The sequence below is a fragment of the Struthio camelus genome, chromosome 1, assembly GCF_040807025.1.
Source record: "Struthio camelus isolate bStrCam1 chromosome 1, bStrCam1.hap1, whole genome shotgun sequence".
Taxonomy (NCBI): Eukaryota; Metazoa; Chordata; class Aves; order Struthioniformes; family Struthionidae; genus Struthio; species Struthio camelus.
The window spans coordinates 211,912,392-211,928,649 of NC_090942.1; positions in this window are offsets into that span (position 1 = coordinate 211,912,392).

A 16,258-nucleotide genomic window follows, 5' to 3' on the forward strand; every position below is an offset into this window, starting at 1 on the left:
GAAATATATTTTTTCGATGGACTTAACAATTCAACAAAGGCTTTCTTGGAATATCTCAAACCTAAACGTCAGCCTCGTTTGTTCTTGTGGCATGTGGGGAGTGGTGGGATTTGGTGGGACCAGCTGCCCTGCCAGCTGCAGCAAAAGGGCATGGCTAAATGTCAGAAAGCATAAAACCAAAAATCAGATGATGGCAACTGGGTTTTAGAGGGATGATTTAGTGCTATATGGCATGATTGCAGAATTAACCCAGCATTTGCTCTTCCTAAGGAAAGAGATTTGTCAGCAAATTGAAAACTCTCCCTGGGTTTTCTGTAGTGGTGCCCCAACACTGTTAGTAACTCCTTGCGCGTTCAGCAATTGCTGCTGAGAAGTGGCTCAGTGTTGCCAATAAAATGCCCAGATGATGCCCTGGCTTGCAAGCAGGACCCAGCTGTTCTCCCCCTCCTCCTCTCAGACATCCGGGTGTGTCTGTTCCTGAGGCAATTGGGTGGGTGATGGGTGAGGAAGGTCTCATGGGATCATTCATCACCGTGACTTTCTGGAAGCAGCTGCTGGGCAGGAATCAAGGAGGTGCATTTGGTGTGTGTACTTGCAGTCTGGCCTAGAGCAGGAACAAAAAGCCCTGTGAGGAGCCACAGGGTAGGAGCGGGAAGGATGCAATGGGAGGGCTGCAACCTCTGACCTGCTGTTAGCCAGCACAAGGTCTTCCAGCTAAGCCAATTTCTGCCAGCAGAGGACTGAGTCCAGGGCTTCTTACCTGCTCCTGGCTTTAGCTTCTTTAAAATTCAGGCATTAAAAAGAAAGAAAAAAAAGAAAAGAAGTTGAGAAATATTTTCCTTCAACATTCAATAAGATGGAAAATAGCTGGTAATTTTAAAGCTATGTGCAGGGGTCTTACAGAGTTTGAAGATACTCCCAGGCCTTTTTATCCTTTTTGTTATAAACTAGGAACTGAGAAAGGCTTGGTATCTCTAGGTGATGCCTTGTGCAAGCCAGTATGAAGTGATGTTGGACACCATAGCTGAAGACGACTTGGTTGTAATGGTTAGCATTCATATACTAAATATGAAAGAAGTGCCAGGAATGATGAATCTAGCTCACTTCTGTCAGCTCTCGTAGCAGGTACAGCTTCTGTGTCTGCTGCTTGCTGGCTGATGTGGCTGCAAGCATGGTTTGAAGGGAGAGAAGAAGGAGGAAACATGAAACTGTGACAATTTTAGGTCCTGAAGTGGCGCATGGAGACCCTGCTGCCCCTGAAGTGGCGCATGGAGACCCTGCTGCCCCCAGTTTCAGGAACCGAGCCCGGCATGAATCCCTGACCTGTGCCTCTGCACTTCCTCAGGAGCCTGGACAAAGTGCTGGTTACTGCAGGGTAAGGCATGGGTGGGCATCAGATGAGACAAAGCTATTGCTTTATTGTATGAGTTTAAACCTCAGTGAACCTGGCACAGTGCAGGCCCAATGCTGGAGGTGCCTTCGGGAACTGCGAGGGTACTCAGCGCAGGTGGTAGCTTAGGGCAGCACTATTGAATCTGCATGTCCTCGGAGGTGTGGGTTAACAGAGCATTAAATTACAGTCCCGAGAACTGACTTTTCCAGAAGGGTAAATGGCCGGAGAAGCTGAGATCTGCTTCTTGTCTCTGCAAAATGGCTAAGGCTAGCTATAATAAAAATTCTTGGTCGCCCTCAAATGCAAGGGCGATACGATGCCCATGTTGTGGAGGGCTCCTGTAGTGGCTTCCTTTGGGTAGAGCAGAAAGGGCTGCTTGAGGCTCTTGCTGTGCAGCAGACGTCTGTCCTGGGTTAGCAAGAGATCCTATCCCCTGATGCCAGTAAACCTCCACAATGGGCTTGATTCCCTCTTTGATTGCAGCAATGTTGATTTATCCTGGTCAAACATTCGAATCACGTGGAAACTGAGCTGCTCATTTCAGGGTGTGTGGGATGAGGAGACGCTGGAGTTGGGGGAGTTTTGCCATGGGTCCACAAGAGCTGCAGCTGGGGCCTGTGCCAGCAGGCCCAAAACGCCACTGCTCCTCAGTCCTGAGCTTGCAGGCAAGTCGCTGCTTCGTGCCTGCTTCAGCCTTGGTGCCTTCAGGGGCGTTTTGGTGCCTGCTGAGCGTGCACGTTCCTCTGTAAAACTGACCCAAACTGCCAGCAGTTTCCGTAAGAACAAGTTTGCTAGATGAGAGTTTTGGTACCAGTGCCTGGATCAGTGTTTGGGCTGACACACATCAGAAAAACCTCATTTTCAAGAAGATGACTTGAAGCCCTCTCATTTATTTTTTCCTGACCGCTTATTTATGACATTTTAACAAGTTTTTAGCCGTGGTGTTTAAATTTTTCTGAGTGCATATGTTAATCATTATGCCAATACCTTGTTTCTTTTCGTAGAGTTTACACCCAAGATTACCCATATTTCCGTTAACCAGAAGCTGTTGCCTACACGGTTCACGTCATGAGCGTGACTCATGGGGCAGCTGGGAGAGCAAAAGCCTGCATGGAAATACAGCGTTGTCCCTTGTCCTCAATTGCGAGGCTGATGGAAAGAGCCCAATAGTCATGTAAACAGCCAAAAATTTTTTTCATTGCTTCGAAGCATTCAGATCCCAAAGCCAAATCTCAGCCTTGCTTGGCTGAGTCGTCGCAATCCTTTTATGCTGCAGTTGTGTCCACCAGTACAGCACAAGAATAAAGGAAAAAAGGAAAACAACCTCACTCGCGGATCAGGAATATCTTTTGCAGTGGCTTCTTTGTGGTTTCTGCTCAGGGGGATCTTCCATGTTACGGGCTGTAAGACATAGCAAAAGGGGTCAAGATAAGGCCAGAGATCCCAAGAGAAAGAAATGAAAACAAGCTAATTTAATATAAACTATATGTTTTCTTGTCCCTGCTTAATTTACACGCTGCATTTTTGACTTTTTTCTGACAAGCAGTGTTTATCTTGCAGGGGACAACTCTCGTTAGCAATAAAGAGGAGCATCAGATTTTTCTGTGCTTTGTTTAAACGTTATTTTTGCTTGTGTTTTCCTTTTAAAACACTTGAGGAAATCACTCAAAAGCCACAGGCCCAAGGATACTGCATCCTCCTCCCTTTCCAGCATGTTTCAAGGCTTTCTACTCCTCAGGCTTGTCCAAATGAGTGCAAGTGATCTCCCCCTGGGGTGCCCTACTCAGCACTTCTCCTAGAAGGAAGGGGGGTTATAGGAATTTATTATTTTAAAAGTTTGAAAGAAAACAAAACACTGACTCGAGTAAAACATTTAATCATTTTCCACTCACTTTTTTTTAGGAAAAGGAAAACCCATCTCCAAAAAGGAAGGGAATTTTAATTTCTATTGAAATTACTGGAATTTATGAAAAATGTTCAGTCATGGTAACATAGATGAGTAATTTGAATACAATAATATTTACAGTAATGTATATTTAGGCAGAAGTCTTCCCTTTTTTAGATGAAGGTCATTTCTGTGGACTCTTTTTCAGGAATAGAATCCCCCTTCTTTAGAAAGCCATCAGAAAAGTACTAATGCTATTATTCGTATTAAGCCTGAGCAGCTTAGTATTTTTGAGCTCCTTGGTAGTGGGGTGGCTGCAGGCACAGACGAACAGTGGTTTCCGTTGTGGTGCTCCATTTCACTAGCCCATGCCCAGTGGAAAATCTTCATGTTTACTTTTCTGTACAGAAGGATTCCCTATTCATTTCCCATCGCTGTGTGCCTTGGGTCATGATCTGGAGCCCTGCGTTTTACCCGAGGTCAGTTAAAGCAGAGGGAAGGTTTGCTTTGCTTTACTGGCTTTTGGAAGCAATGAGGTTTCTGAGCCGCATGGACTCCTGGTATCCAAAATCCTGCTCATCGAGCAGAGCGTTTCTGCCAGGGGCAGCCCTCTCCCTGCTGTGATCCCATCCCGTGCCCCATGGAGATTTTGGTGGACACCTTTGGTGGAGAAGACCCCCATCTTTGCCACTCTGTTACCTGATAGCATAGAAAAATGTTAAAAATCTTTAGCAGCATCCTGTTAACCAACAGGCAAGAAAACCTGTCTCACACTTATGAGGTGGTAAACTGAAAGCTCTGGGGGAGTTTATTTGCCTGGCCCTGAGCACAGAATAAATTTAGCTCAGTAAATCAAATTGACACCATAGCATATGCAGCCCCAAGCCGCTTTGAGAAGTTTCTTTCTAATAGATTTTAACGTTTGAGTGTTTCCCAGATGCTTTCAGTGCTCTGTTTGCATATACACCTTTGAAGCGCTCACTGCCATGAAACAAACTGCTCCGCTGGGCTTTCCCTCCTCCCTTCCATGGGAGAACCCTTCCCTTCTGGGTCAGCAGCGCAGAAGATAGTTCAAATGATGGCGCCAAGTCAGTGCTTTTCACTCAGCAGGGCCTCAGTGGGTACGACCGGGCTGTTGAGCAGCAGGGAGGAAAGCTGGGCTCCCCACTCCCAGCCCGCACATCCCAGTGGATGTCTGTGCTCCCAGGGCCGGCTGCTATGCAACAGGTCCACCCTGCATGGCCCTTGGCCCTAGCTCTCGGCCTGGCCCTGGCTCCCTGGGCTCCCTTGTGGATCTCAGCTGTTACTACCAGTTTGACAGGTGCAGTTTTTTTTGAGGGGGGGGTAGACACATACCCAAAAGCGGTATTTTAACATTTACACCCAGCTAGTATTTAGATACCTAGCTACTTTTCAGGAAGCATCTTCTGCAGCTGGCCTGAAGGTCTCGGCCAGACAAGTCCCTGAGGCTGTGCCTGGTGTCGTGTGGCTGCAGGACATCACAGGACAGTGTGGCTAAGGACAAAAAGCAGGATCTCAAACCAGGGACCTCTTCTGGGTCTTCGGGGTCCTCAGACTCCGCTTTAAGGAGTCTTTCTTGGCTCTGTGAGTTAAAGAAAGGTTTGTGATTTAGCTACAACATGAGGCAAGCTGAAGAGCTGATCCCGGCTTCAGCGCTGCCAGCAGCTGCCTGAGTGAGCTGAGGGAATTGCTTCGGGTCAGTCCTCAAACACAGCAATTAAATCCACTTAAGTTATGAGTTTATTTTCAGCCTTGCTGACTGCCCAGAGACGTTTAGGTGCGCCAACAGGAGCTAGGACCAGTTTTGCACCTCCAGGCAGTAGCATGGATTTGAGAGTCTGGCTCTGAGCATCTGACCTCGCTGTGCTTCGTTACTGCATGCGTTAAAGGAGTTGGGACAATAGGGAGCTGCCTTTCTGGGGTGTTGTAGAGGTAGGTCCCTTAGCCTTTGGGAAATGCTAAGTGATCCTTGGGTGGATTTTTGCTGTGGAAGTGTGACATATCATGACGCATTTGCAACTCCCTTTTTAATTCAGCTCTGCCAGATAGCCGGTTGCATTGCCATGTTGCCTGTAGCAACATCTCCTGACTGAAAATAAGAGAACTGTGACAAATGAATGGGTTTGCTGGTGTGCATGCAGGAGTGGTGGATTTTATTATTATTATTATTATTATTATTATTATTATTATTATTATTTTGCTTTTCAGGCCTTGCAACAATTTGTTTTGGTTTGCGATGTAACTTTGTGCAATTCAAAAGCAGTGTCACCCAGACAGCACCTCAGCCAGCTGAAGGAACCAGAATGCAACAGTCTGGGGCAAAGGGATAGAGATCACAGCAGATCTGATTTCTCTCGTGTTGCTTAAATGAGTGCTTCTCTTGCCAGGGATCTTGTGGGAAGAAGCCTATAGTATCAACAGGGAATCCTTTTTCCTGAGAAAAAAATATATATGGTATCTGTATGTGTGTGTGTGTGTGGTTTTGTGTGTGTGTATATATATCAGTGCATACAGAGCAATCTTATAGTGTAGTATGTCAGTGAGGCTTAGGCTGTAGTATGAGCTGTCGGTCTCCTGGGACAGTGCTGTTCAGCAATGTTCAAACTCACTAGCTCAGAATCATTGTTGCACAAAGCTCAAGTCAGACTTCTTGGCAAAATGCATATGCAGATGGGCTGAACTGTGCAAAAGTGACTCATGGTTTTGGATGTCTTTGTTTCTGGGTGACCCCACTTGAGTTATGTAAGACCAGTGTGTGCAGACTGTCTGTCTTCCCAGGCCCCGCAGACCTCTTAGAGCTAAAAATCACTAGTCACATTTTCAAATCTTGGCCCTTTCGGTTCTTTTTTACGGCTGGGCTGGAAAGTCTGTCACTCCTGCTTACAGCAAGGGAGGAGGAGGCACAGAAGTGCACTGATGGACTCTGCACAGGCAGGCTGGCTCTGAGCTGAGGCTGCGGATTCCCAGGTCAACCCATTAGCTTAGGGGTGCCCAGTTAGGGAAAGAGCACTAATAATAGCTGGCTTGCAGCCTTTCCCTTGAAGACCATGAGAAATGGCGTTCAAGGAGCAAACATGCCAGCAGAAGGGCTCACTGCCTGCCTGCCCTCCCTGTCCTGGCTGATGCCCTGTCATGGGCAGTCACTCCCACTTTCATTGTGGAAAGGACTCAACCGAGCTCCAGCCCTCCCGGTCCACCCCATGTCAGGGCTCTGCCCTCTGTGTTCCCAGCTGGCTTCATGCCCCTTATCTCCTGGCGTGGGCATGCCACCATCCTCGGCACGATGCAAGCTGCTAAGTTCAGCACTGCCTGCCCTGGTGACAAGCCTTTTGCTGACTGTGGTTGCCATGCACACCAATGAAATTATCTTTCTACCTGGCCAGCAGCCACCAAGCTGGCTTAGGGAAGCCCTGCGCTGGTCTTCAGACTTGGCTGCCTCAACAGGAGAGCAGTGATTGCAATGAAAGGCACAACTGGCCTGCAAAGAGATAGTCATGGCATTGGCCTTGGCAGTATCAGCAAGGGCCTTTAAAGTGTGATGGATGCTTGGGGTAAATTGCAAACATGTCATAGGAAAGGTGGTCTTTCAGTTTGTTTGTATAACATAATATAAAGCCTTTATCTCAGCAGATCTCCAGGTGCTAGTACATTATTGTTCTGCATTATTATTTAGTAGTTTAATGAGCTTTTCAAAACCCATGCCTCAGTATGCCAGGCACATGGTGGGAGAGGTGTGTTCTTGTGGGCTTTGTGTACAGGCGATGATGAGCCGGCAAATAAAAATTAACTAATAATTGTTTGTTTCAGAACAAGTTCTTTTTGAGGAGGTGTGCCCAATGGTTAAAGCGGTTGACTGTGGCCTAATAAACATTCATTCTTCCTCATTTTCCTTTTGAATGTTGGCTTGGAAGACATCTACTTAATCAGTTTGCTGTTGCTGAGGTTACTCATCTTTAAATGACGAAACTCAGGCCAGTTTTCACAGTCCTTCCTCTCCCCTCCCGAACATTCAGCCTTCAGTCTTACCTTTTCTGGTGTGGGGCCAGAAGACATCAGATCAACCCACAGCTTTCCTGGGATTTCTGTTTGTCAGCATGCTTCACCTAAATCCCCTCAGAGCCTTTTGGAAGGAGTCAGGAAAATCACCCAAACTTCGGGGAGCCATCTCCTGCTCCGGCACTCCTGCGACCCGCCGGCAGCCCCAGCCTCTGACGCAGAGCACAGCGGTGGAATCCAGCCCAGAGGAGGATGGAAATAGGCACCTCGTCTCCATGATGTGGTCATTAGCACATTCCCAGTTCAATGTAGGAAGAAAAAGCAGTTTCATTTAAACAGTAGTTTCCATCCAGTTGGGGTTGGTTTCCATCACTTTGGCTCCCCACTGCCAATTTGGGGTTGGTTTGCATCATTTTGGCTCCCTGCTGCCGCTTTGTTCTCTTTCACGCGCTGCTGGGTCCCCTCCTGGCCCCTGGGACGTCCCGCCTCTGCAGCTGGCCCGCGTCCTGTTTGCGGTTCCACTGGAAAGCACTTTCTCAGGAGGATCCCAGAAGGGAGCCAGGGTAATTGCAGCTGGAAATACTGCAGAAAAATGCATTCTCATGGTCTTTTCTCTAAGAACAGTGAATCCCAAAGGCTCCTCCTGACCCTTGTTACTAGAAACTAGATGAAAAGAGACACTTAAATGAAATCCCAGTTACCATGGCAGGGGATGCTCTTGACAGCTTGTTTAAGTGTTTCACATTGCAGAGCAGCAACAGGGAGGAAACTGCTGCTGCTAAGACTTCACGTGGCTGAACTCAGCACCCACGTGGTTCAAGCACTTATGCACCACTTACGGTGCATCCCCCATCACTACCAGGATGCCATGAGAACCTCTGCCTGGAGGCACAGCGGAAACCTCGGGGATCTGTACCGTGTAAGGCAGTAGCTGGGGATATGCTCCAAGTCCGTGCTATCTTAAATTTCATGTGTGACACTGAGGTCATTTAGCCTCTCTGGGCTTCACTTCTTGTTATGTGAAATAAAGGATGACAGACTAAACTAAGGCTGAAAGACACACAGATGCTCTGCCAATGGGGACAGATCAATCCTTGAAAGAGATTACAGATGGAGGAGCTGTGGTCTGGTTTTGGAAATCCTGGGCAGCTTAACTCTAGGCTCCATGAAATGAGACCTCAGTGTTGTGGGATTTCCCTTAGAAATTGAATTTGATTTCTAGGATTGCATCCAAAATCTTCAGAAATTACCAACATCACGTGCGTTCTCACAGGTGCCCTGCATCAGTTCTGCTGGGTTTCCTCCTAAAGGCACAGAGCAAATGGCACAAGATGATAAGACACCCCAGCTCAGTCTCTGGGGGCAGCGACCCAGGTGAAGTTGCGGTACAGGCAAGGAGGACAAGCTCATGGAGACTGGTCCTGCAGCACACAGGGCAGAGGGCAGAGCAGGCTGGAGCCATCACACTGGTACCATCAGACTGGAGCAGGAGGTGGGAGGATGCAGAAGGAAGAGGTAAACCATGACCAGAGGTCCCTGACCCCAAAGGTGGTGAGACATACACCACTGGGGCCTACAGGTAAGGTGATCCAAGGAAATTCCTTCTGCCATGTGGCACAACAGCTTCAGATACCACTGTGCAAATTTACCTGTCACCTGAGCTTTCTGCTCCATCTAGTCTTGTCTCTCTGGCAATTTCCCCTGAGGAGCAAGGACAGGGAGTTTGACAACTCTGTTGAAATAAACCCTTGCATTCCTGCAAGCAGCTCAGACTAAGTTGTAGTCCAACTCTTCCTGCATCCTAGCGATACAAATGGCACTGGAAGGGCCTCCTGGGTGATGGAGTTGAGTGTCCACTGCAGCGGGCTGCCGCACCACATAATCCCCTTGATAATCAAACAGAGCAAATGTTCTCGTTGTTCTTACGACTACACACTGCCTCCTGATTTTCAGTATTAAATTATCCTCTTGCATTCTTGCCATTGCCCTTTGGCTTAGTAACTCTCCAACTGTCCCCCAGCCAGATAGTAATAGCAATGCACCCCCCTTCGGCTGTTGTCCTGCAAGCCTGAAAACCCAGCCTCCACTTTCTCCGTTCTTCTGGCATGTTCTCCGTTCCTTTTAGCCTGGGGCCTGTTCCGATTTAGATTCTTTTTCCTCTGAATGTGGATAGGCCTGGTGTTTCCCCTCCTTCTGTGGCTGTGTCCTGGGCAAAAAAGGAGACTACTATTTGTCACCTGATACTCCTGTGATGGGATTTTTCCATGGCACCATCACACTGATGGCTCAACATCATCATTTCTCTCCAGCACTTGAAACTAGTATATGTCTGTCTTCTAGTGTACATTATCATCATTCATGAATTCAGATTTTTTATCCTATTACATTTCAGCCCCTTTCTACTGTTCCATTCCATAGGGTCACTCAGTTTGTCCATGCAAACCCCTCTTTTTTGTGAAAACTGCTACATGTTTATGCTATCATAAACTCCATTAGCATATTATTTTTTTTGTCTCAGTGGCATTACCAGAAATACTAAATGAATCCCAAGACTGATCTTTGAGGAACTCCAGTAGTTACCTCATTTCAGCCTGAGAAGACCCTTTCTGAAATACAGCACTGTTATTTCCTTTGGTCCATTTGCTACCCATATCACTGTGTCCTCCTACTAGGGATAGCCTTCCCCATTTTAACTAACAATTTCACATGGGCACCATAAAAAGTTTTATTAAAATCCAGAGAGATGTGACTGAATGCCTCTTTTTTGTCTAGAAAATCAATTATTCAGGAAAGCTAGCACAATTCTCTGACAAGAATTTAATTTGGCAAATCCATTTTAGAAAAGCAGAGCTGTAGTTGCCCAAGGCATCTCTCTTGCCTTTCTTAAGTTATTATTTTTCAGTACCACTTCTAAAGCTCAGTCGATTAGTTTCAAATACTTGCTACTGGACATGTAATTTCATGGTCATTTCTTCCATGACTCTGGGATGGAGCTGGTCCAGTTCCTGCAGTTTGCATGCACTGAGCTCTTTGAGATTTGCTTTCCCTTTAGATTTTGTCCTTTCCATATCCTTATGGCCATCATCCACCTTCCTTTTGTCCTGAGATTTGGCATCAGCTTTCTCCCCAAAGACTGACAAAAAACAGTTATATTTTTTGGGGGGGACACAGTTTTAGTAACTTAAATCTCTACCTTAAATCTCCCCTCAGCACATAAAAGCTACTCTTCTTTCCTAGTTGTTTCTTATTTATGACTGATGAGCTTTTTTCCGGTTGTTTTAATTTCCTTTGCGAAGATCTAACACAGCTTGACTTTGGCAGTTCTCACTTTACCCCTTCACTTCCTGACCTTTAGCATGAAAATTTCTATGCTGGTTAATCTTTTTTTTCCCATCCATTGCAGACTTGTGGTTATTTCTGATATTCTATTTGTGGGAATTCTTCATTCAGTTAAGGCTTTGGCCCTTCCCCTGAAAGATTTGCTCTTTTTTGGGATGCACATTCCAAACAGTCATAAATTCAGCTTATTTCCCTGATTAATTCCCTTAATTTCTCAAGATTTCCCCTCTGAAAATAAGTTATCAGCTAGCTAATTTCCCCTTCTTTTTAATTTAACTCAAGATACTGTGAGGTCACTTCAAAATGTTTTCAATGACCAATTCTTCTATGGTGATGTCCTTACTTCCTACTAAAGCCAAGCACAAAAGAGAACAGATGCTTCATCTTGCTGGATTAATGACAGCTCACCGAAGAAACCAGGCAGCTATTGTGTCCAGGAGTATTCGGTCTCATGAGTACTAGCAGCATGATGGGAAGTTAAAGTCTTCATTAAAGACACCACCCCCCCCCCCTATGCTTTGCATATGTTAGCTCTATGACAGCAGTGCAGAAGTCTCTAATGCTCTCATTAGACTGGTGTTTCTGCACAGCCACCAAGAGCTCCACTTGCCATGAGAGACACCTGCATTGCTTGATATAAAATCAGCCCCTTCTACTGACTTTTCCTTTCCTTCACCAGAACACTGAATCAAATCTAAGTTCATTAGATCCCACTTACCGATAGGCCCTTAATGAAGGTGTCCCACTGAAGTGCCTATAGATATGCAATTGCAATCTGGGCCTTGTCTTCAACTTCAAGGCTAAGCATCACTCAGATCTAGTTTTGCTCTCCACTCCTGTCTTTTGGTCTCCCCCTTTGCCATTTCCTTTCTCTCATCCTGTGGAGTTTTGTAATTCCCCAAGTCTGCAGGAATAGACATTATAAGAGGCTTTGAGGCTTATGGGTCTTGGAAGACTAAATTCTTTGGCACCTGGCTACAAATGGGATGTCAAATTACTACTCCACACTACAGCAACATTACTATCTGCTGTTAATTTAGGAGGAATTTTCATACTGTCAACCTCTCTCTAGTGATTTTCAGCACCATGACTTCAAGCCTCAATAAATGACAGACCAAGTAGAACTTTATTGAACCATTTCATCCTCTTTTCTATGTTACTTTAGCATAATCTAAGGACCCAACTTTACTCCTTCTCTTCTGTTGGCTTCTTGGAAACAAGATCAAGTCCTTCTTGGACCATCTCTGTCCAATGGCTTGAAACCTTTAGGGACTTGCTCTGCCTCTGCCAGGCTGAGGCTAACTCCTCCAACCTTTATTCCAAACACATGGTTCTCATTACAGCTCCATGACACACTGCTAACTTGGGGCCCAGACAAACATTAATTTGACCTGAGAACAGTTTACTTGTAGTAAAACTCATTTTTCAGAGATTTCAGTTGAGGGTCAGATTAAATAACGATGATTTAAAAGTTTGTGGATACAGCTGTGGCTAGATAGAAGGCAGTGTGATAAGAGCACACTGAAGGCTCGCTAGTGTGTCCTGTTGCTTTGCTGGGCCGTGTTGAGTCTGAAATGCACAAAGCTGAATCTGTTTCTATGATGAACTCATTTCTTCCAGGGGAAGGTTTCTCTGTCAGTTGTTCCAAATCTTAAAATTAAGATGAAACACAGCAGACTGCATTGGATGCTCATCAGTGTGGAACGAAAGAGGTAGGTGCTGGAAGAGAATGGAGTAGTCAGACAGAAATGTTTTATCAGCGCAAGTGGGCAATGGCTGTATTGCTTGTGCTGGCAATGTACCAAGCTATCCAGCAAATGTTACACATTCATATTTTTCCAGTCAAATTCTCTCTCTTTCTGTGATGGTCTGCTAAGGGAAACCTTCAACACATAAAGCATCCAAAGGGATAGTCCCCCCCCCCCCCCCAAATGCATTTGGTAATGGATAGAGGCTATTATTTTTTACTCTATATTACTTCTCCGACAGCCTCACAGGCTAGCAGAGGGGACAAACTGGGCCTGGACTGGTGAGGGCACTCTTGCTGAGGGGATCATGGCTGCTTTTCAGTGCCTGAACAGCCCTGGGGCTGCTGTAACTTCATGTGTTACTTTTATCAGGATTAGGATGGCCATCCATGGGACACTTCTTGTGCATGCTCTCCAATGATAATGCAATGTTCCCAGTGTCCAATGACCCCGATTCCTGCTCCCTGACCCATGTAACAAACACCCTCGGCCACCCCCACCCAACGTCTTACCCCAGAGGTAAGAAACATCTCGACACTGCAGTCAGCGGTGCATCTGTGCTTTGAACTCATCGAGAGAGGATGCTGAGTTCTCTAGCGCTGACCATCCTCTTGGGCCTCTATTGGGTTGGTTTATACCCACTGATGAAGGCCTGCGCCCTGTCTTGAATCTTTAGATCACAGCTCCTGGTGTAGTCCAATCACGTGAAAAGCAGGGATGCCAGGGAATGGCACCTTCTCCCTATGCCCCAGCACCAGCCACGGCTTTTCTGGTTTTCTCAGTGCTGTGGTCACCCAGCACCATCTGCCACACTGAAGGCACACATATGCCATCAAGGTGCTGAGTCCTGGAGAGCAGGCTGGGAAGCCGACCATTGCAGGAACACTTGTGTTGTGCTGGTTCCACACAAGAAATTTCCTCTTGTGCCCAGCTGTGTTTATGCAACAGAACTTGCTTATCCACCTCTCTGATAAGTTGAATTAAAAAAAAATGGTGTGAAAAGAAAGGATAATCTGTGTATCTGATTGTCTGGCTCCTCAACCTGGTTATTGCGGCTATCCCATGGGACTCTGTTATTCTCCTAGGGCTAGGCTGTGAGACTGTCGTCTGCCAGCTGTGTTTACAGATAGTCACTGAACAATACCCAATAAAAGGAAGTCCAGATTAATCTGCAAGTTGCAGAAACACATTGCAGCCAAGGGTTACCGCACCGGACAGTCAGTGGGAGTTGCAGGCAGTTTCTGCCGGGAAGGAAGAGCTCAGCACCAGACCAAGGCAGCCCGATGGATATCCAGCAAAATACAATGCTGGAATGATTCCCAGGGGAAGGTCTAGAAATTGCATTCCCTTCCCCTCCTCCCCTCAGGTCTGAGCCAGAGAAAGGGTGAGCGAGACTTGAGTCTGTGTCCAAAAAAATCTCTTCTATTTAGAAAACTCCAAGTGCATTTTTCACATGGGAAAAGTCTTGCCATTGGTAAACTTTCCAAATAGAAAGCTGACATGCCTGGGATGAACCCTGCCAACTGCTAGAAGATGTTTTCCATAAAGAGGTGTATGAAATTATTTTCTGAAATCAGAGTGAGTCAGGTATATGGTAACTGTTTTGTGCCTTAACCAATCAACTGAATGATGGGGCAAAGAGGAATTAAACATCCAGAAGCTGTGTAATAACATAAAAAGTTTCCAAATACAGTCCAATTTTTGCAAGCTCATCTTCCTATTTTCTGCATCCAAAATCAAAGCTCTGTGTTCAGGTCCAGGCTTTACCTGAAAACGCCCGGTCAGGCTGCTTTGCTGACAGACGGTGGGGTCATGACAATTTTCCCCTAGCACGGATGTACAGCTCACTCCAACGCCAAATTCTTCACTTTTTTAAAACTTTCTTTTACCACCTATGATGAACTCATCATCATCATCATCATCATCATCATCATCATCATCATCATCATCATCATCACCACCACAGGCTCTTACACTAAAACACTGATACAAGGGCTATAAATCCCGAAAGGCTGCAAACAGTTTGTAGGCTCTGTGATATCGCAGCTGGACTGTCGCCAGCTCTGCCACAGCAGGGACCTCTCTTTTGGCAGGGGTTTCGACAGGGTCGGGGGGGGGGGAAGGGGGGCCCATGCATCTGTCCTAGAGGGGCACAGCGGCTGAGGGCTGCACTAGTTGCAGGAAACAGCTGGCATCCACGCAGCTATCTGGGTAACATGATAAGCAACTCAGGGCATCCTAAAATAAAGGCTCATCCATCTAAAAAAAGCCTGGTGGTGGGGGAGAGGTGTTATTTATCACCTAAGTGAAATGACTGTTCCTTAAATGCCAGGTTTTGATGCATGACTACAATGGTTTGGTTTTGAAAGCAGGTGACGTCGAGTGGGCAAGCACTCCTCAGCCGCTGTAGGTGTTTTTTCTCCAGGAGCTGCAAATCCCCTCATACTGCCGCATCCTTTCTGCTCCCACAACCCACAAGCTTTTTCCTCCTGGACCAGACCACATTTGGCAGAGACTGAAGGAGAAATGTCCTAGTGGTGCCTTTTCTTAGGGCAAAATCCCTGCAGCAGTTTCGATCTGGACAGAGTGAGAGTGGCCAGGGTGGAGATCTGGCCCCCCGTGTGCCCGACCGACACTTGGAGCCACGCTACCTGCTCGCGATTTCCCCCCGTGACAAGCTGGGCCACAGCAGGGTCAGCCTTGAGGGCTCCAAATCCTTTGCAAGCTAGTGACAGCTGATGACAGTCTGTTACAATATTATTGTTCACTGGCTAAGGCAGTAATTTTGGTGCGCCGAAAAAGGCCCCGCTGTGCTAGGCACAGCACAACACTCTGTGCAATTACTAACATGGAGACAGTCACTTTTCACCTCTCCCACCCCCAACCTGGGTACAGTCTTACGCTCGTAAGGAGACATGGAGAAACTGTGGTGTGCAAGGAGCAACAGGGCGATACACGAAGGCATGGGCTTTCTCTGCTGGTCTCTGGCAGGGATTAGTCAGAAGAAGACGCTGCAGTGGCACTTACCAAGACCCTGCATCCCCCAGCGCTAGCACGTAGACCTCAGGGCCCCACAGGTGCCCAGTGTCCCCTAGCACTGGCACCCAGACCTCAGGGCCCAGTGGGTGCCCAGTGCTGGTACACCAGTCACTTGCCCTCCTCACCAGCTAGTCCTGCTGGCATTCACTAAAATAAAAAATGGCTTTCGGAAATAGGATTAAGGGACAGAGTGCGCCTCCAGCAAGTCTGCTGCTGATGATGCAAAACCGGGAGGAGTTGCTGACACACCAGAAGGCTGTGCTGCCATTCAGAAGGACCTCAACAGGCTGGAGAGTTGGGTGGAGAGGAACCTCCTGAAGTTCAACAAAGGCAAGTGCAGGGTCCTGCACATACGGGAGGAATAACCCCAGGCACCAGGACAGGTTGGGGAATGACCTGCTGGAAAGCACTTGCTCTGGGTGTCCTGGTGGACACCAAGTTAAGCATGAGGCAGCAACGTGGCCTTGTGGCCAAGAAGGCCAATGGTCTCCTGGGGTGCATTAGGAAAAGCACTGCCAGCAAGTCAAGGAAGGTGATCCTGCCCCTCTCTTCAGCCCTGGGGAGGCCACATCTGGAGTATGGTGTTTAGCTCTGGGCTCCCCAGTATGAGAGAGACATGGAGCACCTGGAGAGAGTCCAGCAAAGGGCTACAAAGATGATGAGGGGACTGGAACTTCTCTCAGATGAGGAAAGGCTGCGAGAGCTGGGCCTGTTTAGCCTGGAGAAGAGAAGACTGAGAGGGGAATCTCATCAATACGTGTATAACTATCTGAAGGGAGGGTGTCGAGAGGATGGGGCCAGTCTCTTCTCTGTGGTGTCCAGCGACAGGATGAGAGG